Genomic DNA, 19,053 nt, shown 5'->3' with positions numbered 1-19,053 from the left:
ATTGTCAGGGAACGGGCAAAGGGTCACCGATGTACAAACAGAATCCAAAGGGGCAAATCCAAGAACCGTAATCCAAGAAAAAGGCGAGTGATCAGGCAAACCAGTGAGTTGGAGATGAGGAGCAGGGCGAGGACAAGGAGAGAGGATCGAGGAGCAGGGCGAGGAAGGAGGAGCAAGACTAGGAGCGCAAGTGATCAATAAGGCTGAACAAGGTTCCGCATCAGGCTGTGTTCCGTAGCCCCTTATCAAGCTTGTGCTTGCTAATTCGAAGCAGGTGTTCCCTGTTGTGCAGCCGTGGGGGGTGTGACAGGTACAACTGAGGTTGAATCCTGACTGGTCAGGTACTGGGCACATGTTGTAGATGTGCTATACAGTTACGAATATTGGATGCTTGTGGTCATCTCTGGAATATGCTAGTTTTTTGTGGAAAAAATATTTGTCATTTTCCTTTTACTTAACTGTGCTATAGTGGTGCAGTGGGTATTTCTGCTGCGTTATACCTCCAAAGTTGTATGCTCTGGTATAGGTTCAAGTCCAGCTCAGGGGGGTGGAGATTTGTAAAAAATTTTCGGTGTTGACACTCTGAGAGCGGGTATTTTTTATGCATTTCAGAAATATTTTTTACACACACACACACTTCCAGAACTGCTTGTCCCATACAGGGTCACGGGGAACCGGAGCCTACCCGGTAACACAGGGTATAAGGCCGGAGGGGGAGGGGACACACCCAGGACAGGACACCAGTCCAGCACAAGGCACCCCAAGCGGGACTCAAACCCCAGACCCACCGGAGAGCAGGACTGTGGTCCAACCCACTGCGCCACCACACCTCCACATAAATATTTTTTACTCCCTATTAATTCAACATGCAGCTACTTGTGTAATGTAGGCCAGCCAAAATGGTGGTAAAATGGTGGAATTCCAGTTTTCAACAGAATCATAGCATTCATATGACACTACACAAAGAGTACATCAAAACACATAGCTTGCAATTTCTTGGTACACTGAAAGCTGGAGTACCATAGAACAGTAGAACATTATGATATTATTGAAAGTACAAATGGAAATGACATGTGGAGTAATACATTAAGTCCTCAAATCATAATTTTAAAACAGAACTGCAGTCTGTCATTTTGAAATAAGCAAAGTCCCTCCCTTATGTGTTCCAGGACATGTGGATTAGTTTAGTAGTACTTCTACCAATTTCCTGCACTTGGCATAGCAAAGAACACAATAAGGACCTCACACCCAGAAGCACTTAGAAACCTTCATACTTATATCAGCAAAGATTCTTATATCCCTGAACAACGACGAGGTGACGAACAAGGTGACATAAATCAGAGTCGTACTTAGGAGACCACTGATGTTTTAATGTGGGAAAATCTTTGTTTATAAAGCTTTCCTAAGAAACTGTGCAAACTGTGTGAGTTATGACTTCACATTTAATTCTAGATTATCGTCAGAAATTAAAATAATTTACGATCTGAGTTTTGATTAGTATTAATTTTTTACGCATTACTGTAATTTACCCCTCCGCAAACCGCCACCTTAATGTGGTGGAGGGGTTTGAGTGTCTGAATGATCTCAGGAGCTATGTTGCCTGGGGCTATATGCCCCTGGTAGGGTCTCCCAAGGCAAACAGGTCCTGGGTGACAGACGAGACAAAGCGCGGTTCAAAACCCCCTTATGACTATTAAATCAAGGTTCTCGTTTACCCCGCCCGGTATGGGGTCACCGGGGCCCCACCCTGGAGCCAGGCCTGGGGGGGTGGGGGCTTGCATGCGAGTGCCTAGTGGCCAGGTCTATGCCCACGGGGCCTGGCTGGGCTCAGCCCGAAGCCAAGATGTGGAGCTGCTCTTCGGTGGGCTCACCACCTGCCGGAGAGGCCGTAAGGGGCCGGTGCGTTGTGATTTGGGCGGTGGTTGGGGCCGAGTGCCCGGTCGACCCAAACCTCGGGCGCCAACTCTGGCTTTTGGGACTTGGAATGTCACCTCACTGGCGGGGAAGGAGCCTGAGCTAGTGCAGGAGGTTGAGAGATACCGTCTAGATATAGTCGGGCTCACTTCCACTCACAGCTTGGATTCTGGAACCACTCTTCTTGACCAAGGGTGGACTCTCCACTATTCTGGCGTTGCCCAGGGTGAGAGGCGATGGGCGGGTATGGGCTTATTAATAGCCCCCCAGTTCAACTGCCATGTGTTGGAGTCTACCCCGGTGAACGAGAGGGTCGTCTCCCTGCGCCTTCAGGTCAGGGAACGGTCTCTCACTGTCGTTTGTGCTTATGCGCCTAGCGGCAGTGTAGAGTACCCGGCCTTTTTAGAGTCCCTGGGGGGCGTGCTGGAAAGCGCTCCCACTGGGGACTCTGTCGTTTTACTGGGGGACTTTAACGCCCACGTGGGCAGCAACAGTGACACCTGGAGGGGCGTGATTGGGAGGAACGGCCTCCCTGATCTGAACCTGAGTGGTGAGTTATTAGATTTCTGTGCTACTCATGGTTTGTCCATAACAAACACCATGTTCATGCATAAGGGTGTCCATCAGTGCACTTGGCACCAGGACACCCTAGGTTGGAGGTCGATGATCGACTTTGTAGTCGTTTCTTCTGATCTTCAGCCATATGTTTTGGACACTCGGGTGAAGAGAGGGGCTGAGCTGTCAACTGATCACCACCTGGTGGTGAGTTGGATTCGATGGCGGAAAAAAAGCTGGACAGACCTAGCAGGCCCAAACGCATAGCGAGGGTCTATTGGGAACGTTTGGCGGAGGCCCCTGTCAGAGAGGTCTTCAACTCCCACCTCCGACAGATCTTCAACCAGGTCCCGAGGGAGACTGGGGACATTGAGTCCGAATGGACTATGTTCCACACCTCCATTGTCAGGGCGGCGTTTCGGAGCTGTGGCCATAAAGTCTCCGGTGCCTGTCGCGGAGGCAATCCCCGAACACGGTGGTGAACACCAGAGGTAAGGGATGCCATCAAGCTGAAGAAGGAGTTCTATCGGGCCTGGCTGGCTCATGGGACTCCTGAAGCAGCTGACGGGTACCAGCGGGCCAGATGGAACGCGGCTCTGGCAGTCGCCGCGGCGAAAACTCGGGCCTGGGAGGAGTTCGGTGAGGCCATGGAGGAAGACTTTCGGTTGGCCTCAAAGAGATTTTGGCAAACCGTCCGGCGACTGAGAAGGGGGAAGCAGTGTTCCGCCAACACTGTTTACAGTGGAAGTGGTGCGCTGCTGACCTCAGCTGAGGATGTTCTCGGGCGGTGGAAGGAGTACTTTGAGGATCTCCTCAATCCCTCCGACACGCCTTCCGTAGAGGAAGCTGAGGCCGGGGACTTGGAGGGGGACTCGTCCATTACCCTGGCTGAAGTTGCTGAGGTAGTCAAAAACTCCTCGGTGGCAAGGCTCCGGGGGTAGATGAGATCCGCCCCGAGTTTCTCAAGTCTTTGGATGTTTTGGGGCTGTCTTGGCTGACACGCCTCTGCAGCATTGTGTGGAGCTTGGGAACGGTGCCTCTGGACTGGCAGACCGGGGTGGTGGTCCCTCTTTTTAAGAAGGGGGACCGGAGATTGTGTTCCAACTACAGGGGGATCACATTCCTTAGCCTCCCTAGGAAAGTCTATGCCGGGGTACTGGAGAGGAGAATCTGACCAATAGTGGAACCTTGGCTTCAGGAGGAGCAATGTGGTTTTCACCCTGGCTGTGGAACACTGGACCAGCTCTATACCCTCACTAGGGTGTTGGAGGGTTCATGGGAGTTTGCCCAACCAGTCCATATGTGTTTTGTAGACCTGGAGAAGGCATTCGACCGTGTCCCTCGTGGCATCCTGTGGGGTGTACTTCGGGATTATGGGGTTCGGGGCTCGCTGCTACGGGCTGTTCGTTCCCTGTACGACCGGAGCAGGAGCTTGGTTCACATTGCTGGCAGTAAGTCAGACCTGTTCCCGGTGCATGTTGGACTCCGCCAGGGCTGCCCTTGGTCACCGATTCTGTTCATTATCTTCATGGACAGAATTTCTAGGCGCAGCCAGGGAATGGAGGGTGTCTGTTTTGGTGGCCGCAGGATCTCGTCTCTGCTTTTTGCGGACGATGTGGTCCTGTTGGCTTCATCGCATCAAGACTTACAGCGTGCACTGGAGAGGTTTGCAGCCGAGTGCGAAGCGGGGGGGATGAGAATCAGCACCTCCAAATCCGAGGCCATGGTTCTCAGTCGGAAGAAGGTGGATTGCCCCCTCTGGGTTAGGGGGGAGTTGCTCCCTCAAGTAGAGGAGTTTAAGTATCTCGGGGTCTCGTTCACGAGTGAGGGGAAAAATGGAGCAGCAGGGTGACAGGCGGATTGGTGTGGCGTCTGCAGTAATGTGGTCATTGTACCGGTCTGTTGTGGTGAAGAAGGAACTGAGTCGTAAGGCGAAGCTCTCAATTTACCGGTCGATCTACGTTCCATACCCTCACCTATGGTTATGAGCTTTGGATCATGACCGAAAGAATGAGATCGCAGATACAAGCGGTAGAAATGAGTTTCCTCCGCAGAGTGGCTGGGCGCACCCTTAGGGATAGGGTGGGGAGCTCAGTCACCCGGGAGGAGCTTGGAGTAGAGCCGCTGCTCCTCCGCATCAAGAGGAGCCAGTTGAGGTGGCTCGGGCATCTGTTCTGGATGCCTCCCGGACGCCTCCCTGGGGAGGTGTTCCGGGCATGTCCCAATGGGAAGAGGCCTCGGGGCAGACCCAGGACACGTTGGAGAGACTATGTCTCCCAGCTGGCCTGGGAACGCCTTGGGGTTCCCCCAGAGGAGCTGGAGGAGGTGTGCGGGGAGAGGGAAGTCTGGGGGGGCTCTGCTTGGACTACTGCCCCCGCGACCCGGTCCCGGATAAGCGGAGGAGGATGGATGGATGGACTGTAATTTACTATCTTTCATTTCTCATCTTTCAAACCTTCCCTCCACAGAAGTGAGTACAAAATGACTGTGCACTTCTGACACTCTAAACCAATGTCTTAATATTAAATACACCATTGTTTACCCACAGCTGATTTCACAGAAATATATAGGGGGCAATGAAGCATTTTTATACGCAGTCCCTGGGTTACAAACATCTGACTTAGGTACAACCCGTAGTCACAAACCACCCCCTTACTGACGAGAAGTTATTTTTTTTGTCACCCTTAGATAATCAAATTAAAACTTCATAGTTAAGCCTATTATATTCAAAATTTGAGTTACATACAATGGTTTGTAACTTTGTATAAACTTCTTTAATGTTCTGCGCGCGCACGCACGCACGCACGCACGCACGCACGCACGCACGCACGCACGCACTCTCTCTTTCTCTCTCAGAGAGAGAGAGCACTTGGCTATAAAAGATTTCTTTTCTTTCTTTCATTTCTTCCTAGTTGTGGAATCTCACTCCGGACAGCTCCCCCTCCAACTTTGCTCTTCTGAGTCCTGTCCCTCATCGTTCCTCAGCCCTGTTCCACATCCCTTTGATAACGACCGCCCGCCTTGTCCCTCGACCACAATTTCAGATCCTCACCTCTTTTTGTTCGCCGATCGACCAACCATTCGCCCTTCCCCCGACCACATGTCTAGTCCTTTGATTCTGAATGAACGATCCTGCACTTGGGTCCAGCCTCCTCCGTGTCCTCTGTTCATCATGACAGTAGTACCATTTATTATCTCTTTCTCTGTTTCTCTCTATCATAAATACTGTAGTTACATTTATATTATTATTATTATTATTATTATTATTATTATTACTACTACTTCATTGTTATATTAAAGATGTTTTAGTGTACCCGGAAGTGTTTCATTTTTTTTTAATACATAGAAAGGTACACGATATACGATTGTAGCATGCCGGGACGGGGGGGAGGGGAGCTGGAACAGCTGGAAATAATCACCTCCCTTATTTCTTCCCGGCCCCCAACAGTGAAGGGAGAGAGTCTACGGACGTCCTGGGGCCGACCGACCTCTGCCGCCGACCCAAGTCAGGAGCGTCTACAGCCTTGTTCTCCGCACCCTTACCCCTGCGACCCTGACCTGCACCTATTCCCTACACCTCCGTTCCCTCCCCTCACTGATCCCTGTGTACCACCCACTACAAAATAAAACCCCTTCACTGCACCTTACCTGTTGTGCTGGCCCCTCTCTTGCTACAATGACATACTTAGACAAACATTTGACAAACTGACGTTAGATACCCACCATACGTAACTGTTTTGATTTACGTCAAAATCTGACTTAGAGACAGACTGAGGACACAGAACTTGTTCGTAATTCGGGGACTGCCTGTATAAATGATCTTTGGAATACTTGAATGAGCACCATTCTAATTAAATTCTATCCTATCAAATTTCCAGAATGGGGGTGCGATGGCGCAGTGGGTTGGACTGGGTATTGCTCTCTGGTGAGAGGAACCAGGCGGGTATGGGGATACTCACAAGCCCCTGGCCGGCTTATCCCGGTGGGCGAGAGGCTTGCCTCAATGCGACTTAGGGTCGCACAGAGGAAAATATTGACTGTTGTGTGTGCTTATGCACCAAACAATAGCTCAGAGTATTTGACCTTTTTTGGAGAGGGTGGGTGGGGTTCTGGACAGGGCCCCACCAACAAACTCCATAGTCCTGCTAGGGGACTTCAATGCTCATGTTGGCAATGACTGGAAAATCTGACTGGGGGTAATTGGGAAGAATGGATTGTCCTATCTGAACCTGAATGGTGAAATGTTATTGGACTTCTGTGCTAGTCATGGTTTGTCCATAACAAACACCATGTTCGAATACAAGGATGCTCATAAGTGCACTTGGTACCAGAGCTCCTTGGGCCAAAGGTCAATGATCGATTTTGTAATCGTTTCATCTGACTTGAGGCCACATGTTCTGGACACTCGGGTGAAGAGAGGTGCTGAGCTGTCAACCGATCACCATCTGGTGGTGAGTTGGATCAGATGGTGGGGAAAACTGATGGAGAGGACTGGTAGGCCCAGATGTTTAATGAGGGTGTGCTGGGAACGACTGTTGGAGGACCTTGTCTGGAATGATTTTAACTCGCTCCTCTGGGAGAGTTTCTCCCATGTCTCAGAGAAGGTAGGGGACATGGAGTCTGAATGGACCCTGTTCAAAACCTCTATTATGGAAGCAGCCAGGTACAGCTGTAGCCAAAAGCTTGTTGGTGCCAGCCAGGGTGGCAACCCAAGAACCCGCTGGTGGACACCAGTGGTGAGGGAAGCTGTCAAGCTGAAGGAGGCCTTTAGGGCCTGGTTGGCTCTGGGGACTCCTGACTGAGCAGACAGGTACCGGCAGGTGAAAAAGGCAGCAGTGGCTGCTGTTGCAGAAGCAAAGTGTGAAGCGGTTGGGATAAGGATCAGCACCTCAAAGTCTGAGTCCATGGTTCTCTCACAGAAAAGGATGGCATGCCCCTCCAGGTAAGGGGAGAGAATTTGCCCCAGGTGGAGGAGTTCAAGTATCTTGGGGTCTTGTTCACAAGTGAGGGGAGAAGGGAGCGTGAGATCGGCTGCAGACTGGGAGCAGCGGCAGCAGTAATGCGGTTGCTGTACCGGACTGTAGTGGTGAAGGGGGGGCTGAGCCATAAGGCGAAGCTCTCCATTTACCGGCTGATCTATGTCCCTACCCTCACCTATGGTCATGAACTTTGGGTAATGACCGAAAGAATAAGATTGTGGATACAAGCAGCTGAAATGAGTTTTATCCGCAGGATGTTGGGACTCACTCTCTGTGACAGGGTGAGGAGTTCACACCACTCATGATCCAACAGTTCTTGAATCAAGGTAAAGGACTCTAGGGTTAATGTGAAGACGAGATGTGTTTGTCTTCTCCACTTTAGTGCCCTTCTCTGAGTTGATGGAGAAAAAAACCTTGGGAGAAATAAGAAAAATAGATGACAGTATTAATAAGAAAATAGCTTTCTTGATCCCCAATATTCTTGTATTATAACATCAAGATAGGCTACCTGTAACAACAAAATCTTTTGTGCACAAATCATATCAACAGTATCTTTAAGCTGTAGTTAACTGCCACATATCATCTTCTGGATTTTGCACTTTGTCACCAATTAATACAGGCAGCAACCTTAAGAAATTCCAGTTCAAAATGGCTTTACCCAAAAGCCTGGACACCTCACAGTTGACAGCACATGGCTTTGTGAGAGCATCAGATCCTTTGTACTTGAACTGCTTGATGCTCCGGTTCAAAAGTGAATATGTCAGCCATTTCTTCTGCTTAATGAAATACTTCAGGTACAGTGCAACATTGTAGGATAAGACACCCTCAAATATGTCATGGCCTAAACAAGGTGAGAGACCAGGCTGGCAAACATGAAAAGATTTCAGACCATTGAAAACAGAGCTTACCTTTATGCCTTTGATATCTTGACTGTCTTCAGCTTGTAGATCACCAACAGCAGACTCATAACTTTCAGGGGTGTGTTGTGGACCACATACATTTGGATCATCGCTCTGAAACTCACTTTGCGTTATTTCACAGTACCTGCAAAAGTACTGAGAACTACTAAAGTTTTCAGTAAACCCACCAATGCTGCGTGAACCCAAATTATCACCAGCAATATAATACAGAGCCCTTTTGACCATTTCACCTCTTGTAGTTATTCCATTTTCCTCCATATATTTCAAATCCAGTATCATCTCTGAGAAAACCTTAGCAATTCCAAATTGTTTGAGGTCATTCTCTCCACACAATAAGACATGTGATCAGTACTGGACTGCACATGAACAGGTAAATTTGGCACAGAAAGATAGACTAACAACCTTGTGTTTTTTTCTTAGAAGAGGCAAGGGGACTGAATTTCAAAAGCATCCTAGTACAGAATTAGCTTCAGGCATCCTGGATTTTCAATGAAGAACTGGTTGGATTTAAAGATTTGTCCAACAGTAATGTCACCAAAATAATCTGAGTCTGATTGACACGACTGCTGTGACACTGAATTCTTCCATAATTCTGATTCTAATAAGCTATTTACTGTTTGTATCACAGATATGTAGTAAACAAGCCTTTTGTGTCATATTTTCATCATTTCTTAATGTTACATAGAACCTAAAAAGTATCTGATCATCTTTTTGAATGCTTGAGCTCTTGAATATGCTGTTCTCAGTGGTCCTTAATGACAGACAGAACAGATCTGAATCCTTCACACAATCACAGATTTTAGCAATAGCATCACCTGTTAAACACATGTAATTTTTTTTTAAAAGTAAACATACTTTACTTACAGTGTATTCCTGTCCCAACTCATGCACATTTTGTATCTCTTCAACAATCATCTGTGTTGTTGAAGCTGGAAGAAGGAGCTGCCCTTGCAATTTTAGGTAGAATAATAAACATACATTCCTAAAAGATCTCATTGTTGATTCTGTGGAAATTCAATGCTTTCATTTTGTTGTTGTTGCATCATTGAGCTCGGAAATATCTTCACATGCAATGACTGCAGAAGGCTGAGAATTACTTTACCTGTACATGTCACTTACGCTATTCACTGAATGTGCTCTATGTTTCCTGGACATATGAGCAGTAAATGATTCACACAGTGACAGAACGTATTTTTACCACCACTGACTGGATATGCCGTAAGTTGCTCCGTCCGAGATATGCTGTGTGGGATATAAGTTCGTTCACTGTGAAACTGGCGCCCACACAGCGAAATGCAAATGGAACATTTAAAATATATAATAAGAGCTCTCAAATGAGCTTTGAAAGCTGTGTAAATGCTTGCATTGCAGGATAATGAGCGCCAGCACGATTCGAAAACACAATGCTTATGCTGCAATGATGGGTTCCTTCCTATGAACTCTACAGCACATAACCCTCAACGTCTCCAATATTTTCCTGCCAAAATGTAACGTAATCATTTTTAACAAAGTAACAAAACCGCCGGTTTCTGCAAGTTTTACCCTCCTTGGATAACGCTGCAAAAACCTCCGCTCCATGAATTTGGACCAGGTTGGCTGTTCCCGCCAAAATGAAGTTGCGCAATGAACGAAGAGCGATGAGCTGTTCTGCTCAGTGATTTGACGAGGCTGCGCTTATTTGAAATACAAACGGAGGCGTTTATTCTCGCGGGACTGCCTGTGACGTTTACGTTGAAAGTCATTACTGTTACATTTAAAATTGCCTTATGCAGTAAAAATATTACCAGATTACATTATTCTCTAATGAAAATATAAACTTTTCATTTTATCATTAACAATTAATGCGATGCAAAAATAAAGAGCCGATGAATAGCTATGGAACAGATGACCAGCTAACTGTCCATTTGGAAATACAAAGATGAAATTTCTGCAATTCCACCACCAGTCTCACCTGATGTGTGAATACTCTCATATTAAAACTGGAACCTGAAAATCGACACGTTAGAAAATCATAATAATGATTTTTCTTTCAATTCCAATATGCTGTGATGGGCAGGCAAAACAACTTTTTGTCAATGTCCTAATATTTATGGACCGAACTGTAAATCTGTCATTCATCTCTCCACAATATTACCAACATACTCTATGTTCACTGCAAACACCTGCACTTAGCTATGCCAAGCACATTTTATTTTCTACAGTCAACATAAATAGGAAAGTGCAGTTTTTAAGGAAGATTTTAATGTAGCACTCAAATGTCTTAAAATCCATTGGCTATTAGCTACACTTACTCATGAGCTCTTTTATCAGAGAGGCTATACAATAGCTCAAATCAAATGTAATACACTTTTACTACTAGCCTACTGATATATTGTTAAATATAGGCGTACTTAATTCTAAACAGACACATCACCTGTTTTTTAAACCCTTCTTATTAACAGAATTTTACAGTTTTTGTACATATTCTTATCTGTAAGATATGCCATATTATTTTGTAAAATGTAATACAGTTTTTTTCAGTATTAAAAAAATCAACCTGACAAAAATGTTATTTTGACACTCATGTTGTAATTTTTACTGTATTGTGTTGCTTTTTGTATTAAAAATTCTGTGTTTAAGATACAGTAATCTGTAAATTCCACAAGGAAATAAGATGATTTTAACATATTCTTATTGTAGAATTAACAGTTGTGTTTGGTTCAGTATTTTACTATATATCACTGTAAATTCAACACCGTTTCATTTTTTCTATTTACAGTTTTTTTGATGTCACAATTTTACAGCATTTCACTGTTAATTTCACAGACATTTCTTACAGTGTAGAGCACAGAATTCATGATTCCATCAATTATGGCAAGTCATCCAGGTCCTGAAGCTGCAAAGCAGCCCCAGACCATCACACTACCACCACCATGTTTGACTGTTGGCATAATGTTCTTTTTATGAAATGCTGTGTTAGTTTTATGCCTGATGTAACGGGATGCACACCTTCCAAAAAGTTCAACCTTTGTCTCATCAGTCCACAGAATATTTGCCCAAAAGTCTTAGGGATAATCAAGATGTTTTTTGGCAAATGTGAGACGAGCCTGTGTTCTTTTTGGTCAGCAGTGGCTTTCGCCTTGGAACTCTCCCATGGATGCCGTTTTTGCCCAGTCTCTTTCTTATTGTTGAATCATGAACACTGACCTTAACTGAGGCAAGTGAGGCCTGCAGTTCTTTAGATGTTGTTCTGGGTTCTTTTATGAGCTCCTGGATGAGTCGTCACCGCACTCTTGGAGTAATTTTGGTAGGCCGGCCACTCCTGGGACGGTTCACCACTGTTCCAAGTTTTCTCCATTTGTGGATAATGGCTCTCACCGTGGTTCGCTGGAGTCCCAAAGCCTTAGAAATGGCTTTGTAACCCTTTCCAGACTGATACATGTCAATTACTTTGTTTCTCATCTGTTCTTGAATTTCTTTAGATCGTGGCATGATGTGTTGCTTTTTGAGATGTGCTTCACTTTGTCAGACAGGTTCTGTTCAAGTGATTTCTTGATTCAACAGGTCTGGCGGTAATCAGGCCTGGGTGTGGTAAGTGAAATTTAACTCAGCTTTCCAAGAAATGTGGTTAATCACAGTTCATTCATAATTTAACAAGGGGGGGGAATTACTTTTTCACACGGGGCCGGGTGGGTTTGGACAGCTTTTTTCCATTAATAAATCAAATCATCATTTAAAAACTGCATTTTGTATTTACTTGGGTTATCTTTGTGTAATGTTAAAATTTGTTTGATGATCTCAATCATTTAACTGTGACAAATATGCAAAAAAATTTTAAAAAATCAGGGAGGGGGAACTACTTTTTCATGGCACTGTGCATTTATTCATTTAGCAGATGCTTTTCTCCAAAGTGATGTACATTTCGTATAAAATAGTTTGTGCATTACCTAGGAGAAAGAGACATAGCTGCAGATTTCCTTCTCTATATGCTCCAGTGTTCACCACACCAGTAGCTGCATAAAACTTCACCAGAATATTGCTGATTCCTAATCACTTTCCTAGTAATTTTTTTTTTTTTTTTTTTGAGATACATTTAAGCATTTACGATAGATTGCAGGAGTGGCTCTGTAAAAGACTGATCCGAGCATGATATGAACACGTATACTTTAAGGGCATGAACATTTATACCTTTCATGATCTTAACAGATCATGGGCGGAGTCCGGAAAAGATGAGTTTTAAGACCCTTCTTAAGTGTGGACAAAGATTCAGCAGTTCTGAGCATCATTCCACCACAATGGAGCCAGAACTAAGAACCTCCGTGCTTTACCTTTTGTGGCTGGGACCACCAAGCTGGCAGATGTGGAAGAGCATAGCAGTCTGGCTGGTGTATGGCAAATGATCCTGTCTTGTTGATAGCTGGGAGCAGTTCCATTGATGCATTTGTAGGTCATAACCAGGGTCTTAAATTTGATCTGGGCAGCTATGGGAAGCCAGTGCAGAGAAACGAGTAGAGGAGATGCATGTGAATGCTTCGGCAAGTCACACACAACTTGGGCAGTGACGTTCTGTATCAGCTGTAGGGGTGTGATGGCAGTAGCAGGAAGGCCAGACAAGAGAGAGTTGCAGTAGTCCAGACAGGATGTCACCATGGCTAGGAGAAGTAGTTGTGCAGGCCGCTTTGGCCGACTGATAAGCATAAGACAGTGCCAGGAGCGCCGTTTCTGTGGAGTGACCAACTTTGAATCCAGACTGATATCCATCGAGGGAGATGGTTCTGGGTGAGGAATTCAGAGAGTTGACCACAGGCCACTCATTCTAGAGTTTCAGACAGAAAGGAGAGAAGGGAGACTGTCCTATAGTTATGGACCAAGTTGGGATCCAGAGAGGGTTTCTTAACCAGAGGTAAAATGAGAGCAGTTTTGAAGGCAAATGGGAAGCAGCCAGAGAAGAGCGAGGAGTTGATGATCTTAGCAATGAAGGTGGAGAGTTGTGGGGAAATGGTCTGTAGGAGTGAGGATGGGATTGGGTCTAGTGAGCAGGTGGTGGGTCTGTGGGATATCATTAGGTCAGAGACTTCAGATTCTGAAAGTGGCTTGAATTCTGAGAGGATGTCTTTGCAGTCCAGCATGGACAGGGCAGGGTGATGCCAAGAACTTGTCCGTGACTGCGTTGACTTTGTCTCTGAAAAAAAAAGCAAAGTCATCTGCAGTGAGAGAAGAAGGAAGAGGGGATGGCAAAGGACACAGTAGGGATGAGAAGGTGGCGAAGAGTCTGTGTGGTTTTTTAGTTGAAGACTGTATTTTGTTGTGGAAGAAGGTTGTTTTATCTGAGGAGAAAGCTCGGCAATGACCGCCAGTGCTTCAACTGGGGCCGATTTTCTCCCTGGTCCTGGGTGCTGCTGTAGCTGCTGTTAGGAGCAGGGTTAGATAGGGTGAATGATTAGATACAGGTGGATGTCAGTCCTTCCTACTCAAATCCCCTCCTTCTGCAGCATGTGTGTACCACAATGTATATTATAATGTTGTAAAATCATTATTCATTAAAATGAGTGTGCATCACATTATTGTTTCCAGTGTTTGATTGATTGTCTGTTGTTTCTAGAGCTATCTGGATAGTACAAGAGGTACTTCATTTATCTCTGCAGGGAAATTCACATGTGCAGCAATTTAACACAATATGTAACAACCAGGGGGATGCGGTGGCGCAGTGGGTTGGACCGCAGTCCTGCTCTTTGGTGGGTCTGGGGTTCGAGTCCCGCTTGGGGTGCCTTGCGACGGACTGGCGTCCCGTCCTGGGTGTGTCCCCTTCCCCCTCCGGCCTTACGCCCTGTGTTGCCGGGTAGGCTCCGGTTTCCCGTGACCCCGTGAGGGACAAGCGGTTCTGAAAATGTGTGTGTGTGTGTGTGTAACAACCAGCTATACATGTAACAGCACTGCTATGCCCAAACAAAAAAAAAAAAACAAACAGAAAACAGCAAAATAACAAAAATGGACAATTACAATTATAGTTACACTAGACAGTTAATAAAACAGGTTAGAGGGAACTTTCTTGCTCCTCTGTGTTGAGGCGCTAAGAGGCCTTTGAGTGGTATTTTACAGATGGATGTTTGTTGCACTCTCTAAAAGTGCTTCTTTGTACACATAGTGGAATAATCAAGTGGCTAAAGGAGCTCATGACAATCATGGAGCCGATGTGAGTCATTGCCCATAATGAACATTAACTTCCTCTGACACTCCCTCCACTAAACTGGGGGTCAGAACCATGACAGTACCTGCTTTCCCTGCAAACTTCTTGAGCCTTTGGGTCTCACCAGATGAGATGTTTCCCCAAGCACACAACATTATAAAAGATGAGATTGGTCACCACAGTGGTAGAACATGTTAAGAATTCTGCTTTGCATGTTATAGAACCTAAAATTTCTAAGCAGGAACAGCCCACTCTGTTCTCTCTAATACAGTGCTTCTGTGTTGTGAGATCAGTCCTGTTTGTTGCGTCTATGAACCCCCAAGCACCTTTATGAATGAACAATCTCCATATCTCATACCCTCAATGATAAGCATTAGTAAGGGCTCTTTAGCATGACAAAAATCAACCACCAGCTTCTTTGACGTGTCAGTGCTGAGCTGGACATAATTTACTTTGAAACAAGCCTTCATACAGCCTCTACTCCGGCATTGTATGTGATTTTGTGTATCTTTGTGTATCTGTATTATTATTTTGTTATTATTATCATATAATAATAATTTAGTATGAGGTTATCAGTATTCAGGGGGGTGCGGTGGCGCAGTGGGTTGGACCACAGTCCTGCTCTCTGGTGGGTCTGGGGTTCGAGTCCCACTTGGGGTCCCTTGCGACGGACTGGCGTCCCATCCTGGGTGTGTCCCCTCCCCCTCCGGCCTTCCGCCCTGCGTTACCAGCTAGGCTCTGGTTCCCCGCGACCCCATGTGGGACAAGCGGCTCTGAAAATGTGCGTGTGTTTTTTCCCCTTAAGAGCAACCACACAATAGTAGGTGTGAGTCACAACACACTTCTAATTCTACATAAAAGTAGGATTTAAAACACGAATTTTATATGAAAGGACTGGTTAAACAAACAGAAGACACGTTCCTCCTAATTCGGCGCTTGCTGGCGCGTGGCGCTTTTCGTAACATTGATAAATGGACTGACGAGCTTTTTCCCGCCTTTTCGCGCCACACGCTGTGTAGGCGCCCTGAGGCGCAGTTGTCAACGGGGGCGGTGCATCCCGCGCATTGGGCTGCTTCCGGTGAGTGTTTGGGTTAGCCTTCCTCGCCACACTCGGCTTCTCGATGAAATTTCTGAGGCAAAACGTAATTTACGATACAATTTTACTGCGTGTCAGCTATTAAAAATGGAATATGGAAAAACGTAAGAGAAATGTATACGCTAAAAAAATTCACTCAGTACTTCGTGTAACATGAAAACCCTTTACCAATTCTGAAACAAAACACTAGTAGTATTCCATTTAGATTTTAATTGCGTAGTACAGTTTAGTTGGGTAAGTTAATGTCATTGTGACCGAAGAAAATTATTTTTATAATTTTAAAAATGATAAGTTTTATAAAATTTAAACAAATTATAAAAAAAATGAATTTTTATAAAATTTAAACTATTATAAAAAATGTCATTTTGTTTTATAATCCGGTTTCAACGAACGAATTTAAATTGATTTATGCAGCTCACAATAGTCTAAGATGTTTGGCCCTGTGCAAATCATGTTGCAGACCTTAATGGTTTGTGAAAATGCTAAATTGAGTCCTAAACTCATAGTTGTACACGTAAAATTAATTTACTGTTATCCTCACTGCAACTTCACTAACGGTATACTGTACGTGACAGTGCAGAGCAGACGTTAAATTAAAAAAGATTGCTTTCAAAATGCAGCAATTATCACTACCGGTAGGTGTCGCTGCCATTCTTCTAGAAAATAGACTAAATGACATCTATGTAGCTTAACTTTATGTAAAATATTCACATCATACCGTAGAACACTTTAGTAAATTGTGTATTTTTTATTATTGTAATATGTTTTTGTCTTCTTTGTAAAAAGGTCTCTCTCTGTGTACCAGAAGTGTTCAACATTTTGCTTGTAGGGTTTAATGGTTGCAGAGATACTAAAACATCAGGAATAAGCACAGTGAGTGACAAAGGAGCAGGACTGCATTGAAGGATTAGGCACTTAGAAGACTTATAAATGGCAGTAACTAAACAAATGAAACAGATGAAAAGTGGGATCTTGAGTGAATTGAAGGTTAAACAAATATGAAACTGAAGAGCAGAGCAAGATATAACTGTGATGCAAGAAATAACTGCATCTTGACAGAAAAAATGTAATGTATTGATTCCTTTTGAATACACATGTTTGAGTGTAACAGCAGTGTCAAAGCTCAATGGAGATATTTTAGATGTGGATAGAGAGGTTAAGAGCTCACACACACACTGACTGAAACCGCTTGCCCCAAGCAGGGTTGCAGCGAACAGGAGCCTAACGCGGCAACACGGGGCGCAAGGCTGGAGGGGGAGGGGACACACCCAGGACGGGACGCCAGTCCATCACAAGGCACCCCAAGTGGGACTCGAACCCCAGACCCACCAGAGAACAGGCACAGGCCAAACCCGCTGCACCACTGTGCCCCCCGAAGGTCAAAAATGACCCAGAGAAAAAAACTGTTACTTTCAAAAAATTATTCTTATCCAAAAATTTACTTGAGTAAAAGTAAAAAAGGATCAGGGAAAAAAACAGTATCAAGCTACAAAGCTACTGTTGAGTTTGCAGAGCCAATAAACCTCTAGCAATGGTAACAGTTTTAATGAACAGTTTTAATGCAAGGAAAAAACTGTTTAAATGAATTAAATGTGCTTTGCCAGTAAAATAATATATTTTCAATTAGTCTTACCAAATAGATAGAAAACAAAGAAAAGATCAGCCTGCTAGGTATTATTAACCATTATTTAGATAACAGCTTCGTCCAATGCAACAAAATCAGGTTTTTATATTATGCTACATACAGTTATTTAAGCATTTATACAGTGGGGTAATTTTTTGTGGAGCAGCTCAAGGTATGTACCATGATCAAGGGTGTTACAGTGAGAGCAAGGATTTGAAATTGTGTCCTTTATTGCTGGGCAGTAGCTCTAATATTGACGCCATTTGCTTCCCAAACAAACAGTTAATGTTATTCATTTACCATTTGACTGCCACCCTAATCTAAAGTGCATTGCAATTGGCAAGAGTGAAATCTGAAGTATTGAATTTTCAGTTACAAGTCATTATCCCCAGCCACTACACTACTAACAGTACCATAAATAAGAAAACCAAGACACAAAATAACACTAACCAAGTAAGCAACACATGAAAAAAGTCAGTCAGTTCAGATGGTCAAAATTAAAAGAAAAGTAAAATAATACAGGTTTGCTGATATTCTCTTAGCTTGTTTTGCTCAGTCAAACGGAACGTTATCCAGCAGCAGCTTTAGAGTTTGATCTTTGTGTTCCTGCAACCTCATCATAGCTTGACTTCATTGTACTGTGACCCACTTATGTTGTATAATATAAATGATATATTATTATGTGATGACTGAGTCAATAATAAATATGGGTGCTTTGCGATAGTGGGAGCAGACAATGTTATCATACAGCGAATATTCGACCAAATGTTGGGACTCAAAAGCAATATAATAAGGTTGATGAGATGGCTGCCGTAAGTTTGGGATATTGTACGTTGCATATGTTGTAAATTGAGGAATATCTGTGTAACTAGACTGCTGGTTCTAATGGGATGTTGTGATTTGCCATGAGGAGAAGGACTAAAGTGGAAAAACTATCCAGCTTCTGGATAGTAAAAAGAGTAATTGTCAAAATCTAATCTGAGAAGAACACTTTCTTTAGAAATTTACTTAAGTACAAGTACTTAAATTGCTACCCACCTCTGGTAGATGGTATTGTTAGAAAACGAAGACCCAAAGATAGCTGATGAAGTCTCTGAGCCATGGTACTCTCACAACAATTGGTTTTCTTGGTGCTTGCTTTTCTCGCCGCAGTTATTGTGGAGTGACGTCAGCTGTAGACTCCAGGCACTTCGTGTTTCACTTCATTAGTATTTTAAAAGCCTTTTAAGCAAATTCATATCAACTGAAAAACAAAAACCGGGAATAAGGAATTTAATGATATAAATATAATTTCAAAAGTTTTTTGTTTTATGTTCCTAGTTATTTCTGATTCTGACCAAAGAAGTCTGACAGATCCCATGTACAGAAAATTGTTATTGACCTTGGCATGAAAATACAATGGGAAGCTGTTCCTTTTCATGTGTATTAGAGCTGCTGACTGAAAAATGCCTAGGTAGTTAAGTATTCACATCCCCAAGGTAGGTGATCTAACTTCGTACCCATACAAGGTATGTGGGTAAGTAATATATTTAGTGCTGGAAAATGAAACGGAGAAATATTCCATGGCCCTTATTGGCCACCTCTTCGCAGGTCCTCAGCAAGCCACTACAACTTCCACTGAGAGTATGTACTCACTTTTTAATTGTTTTTAGTCTTATACATGGCAAAAGTGTGAAACTATATTATGTCACCATAGCTTAAGATATGAAAAGAGAAAATGATTCCCTTTAAGCAAATCTGTTACTGTTGACATTAGAGGGAGCCATTCTCTTAATTTTTATGCACAAACATATTCTCCT

This window comes from Scleropages formosus, chromosome 3, assembly GCF_900964775.1.
Source record: "Scleropages formosus chromosome 3, fSclFor1.1, whole genome shotgun sequence".
In the NCBI taxonomy this organism is placed as follows: domain Eukaryota; kingdom Metazoa; phylum Chordata; class Actinopteri; order Osteoglossiformes; family Osteoglossidae; genus Scleropages; species Scleropages formosus.
This window is presented reverse-complemented; position numbering follows the sequence as displayed.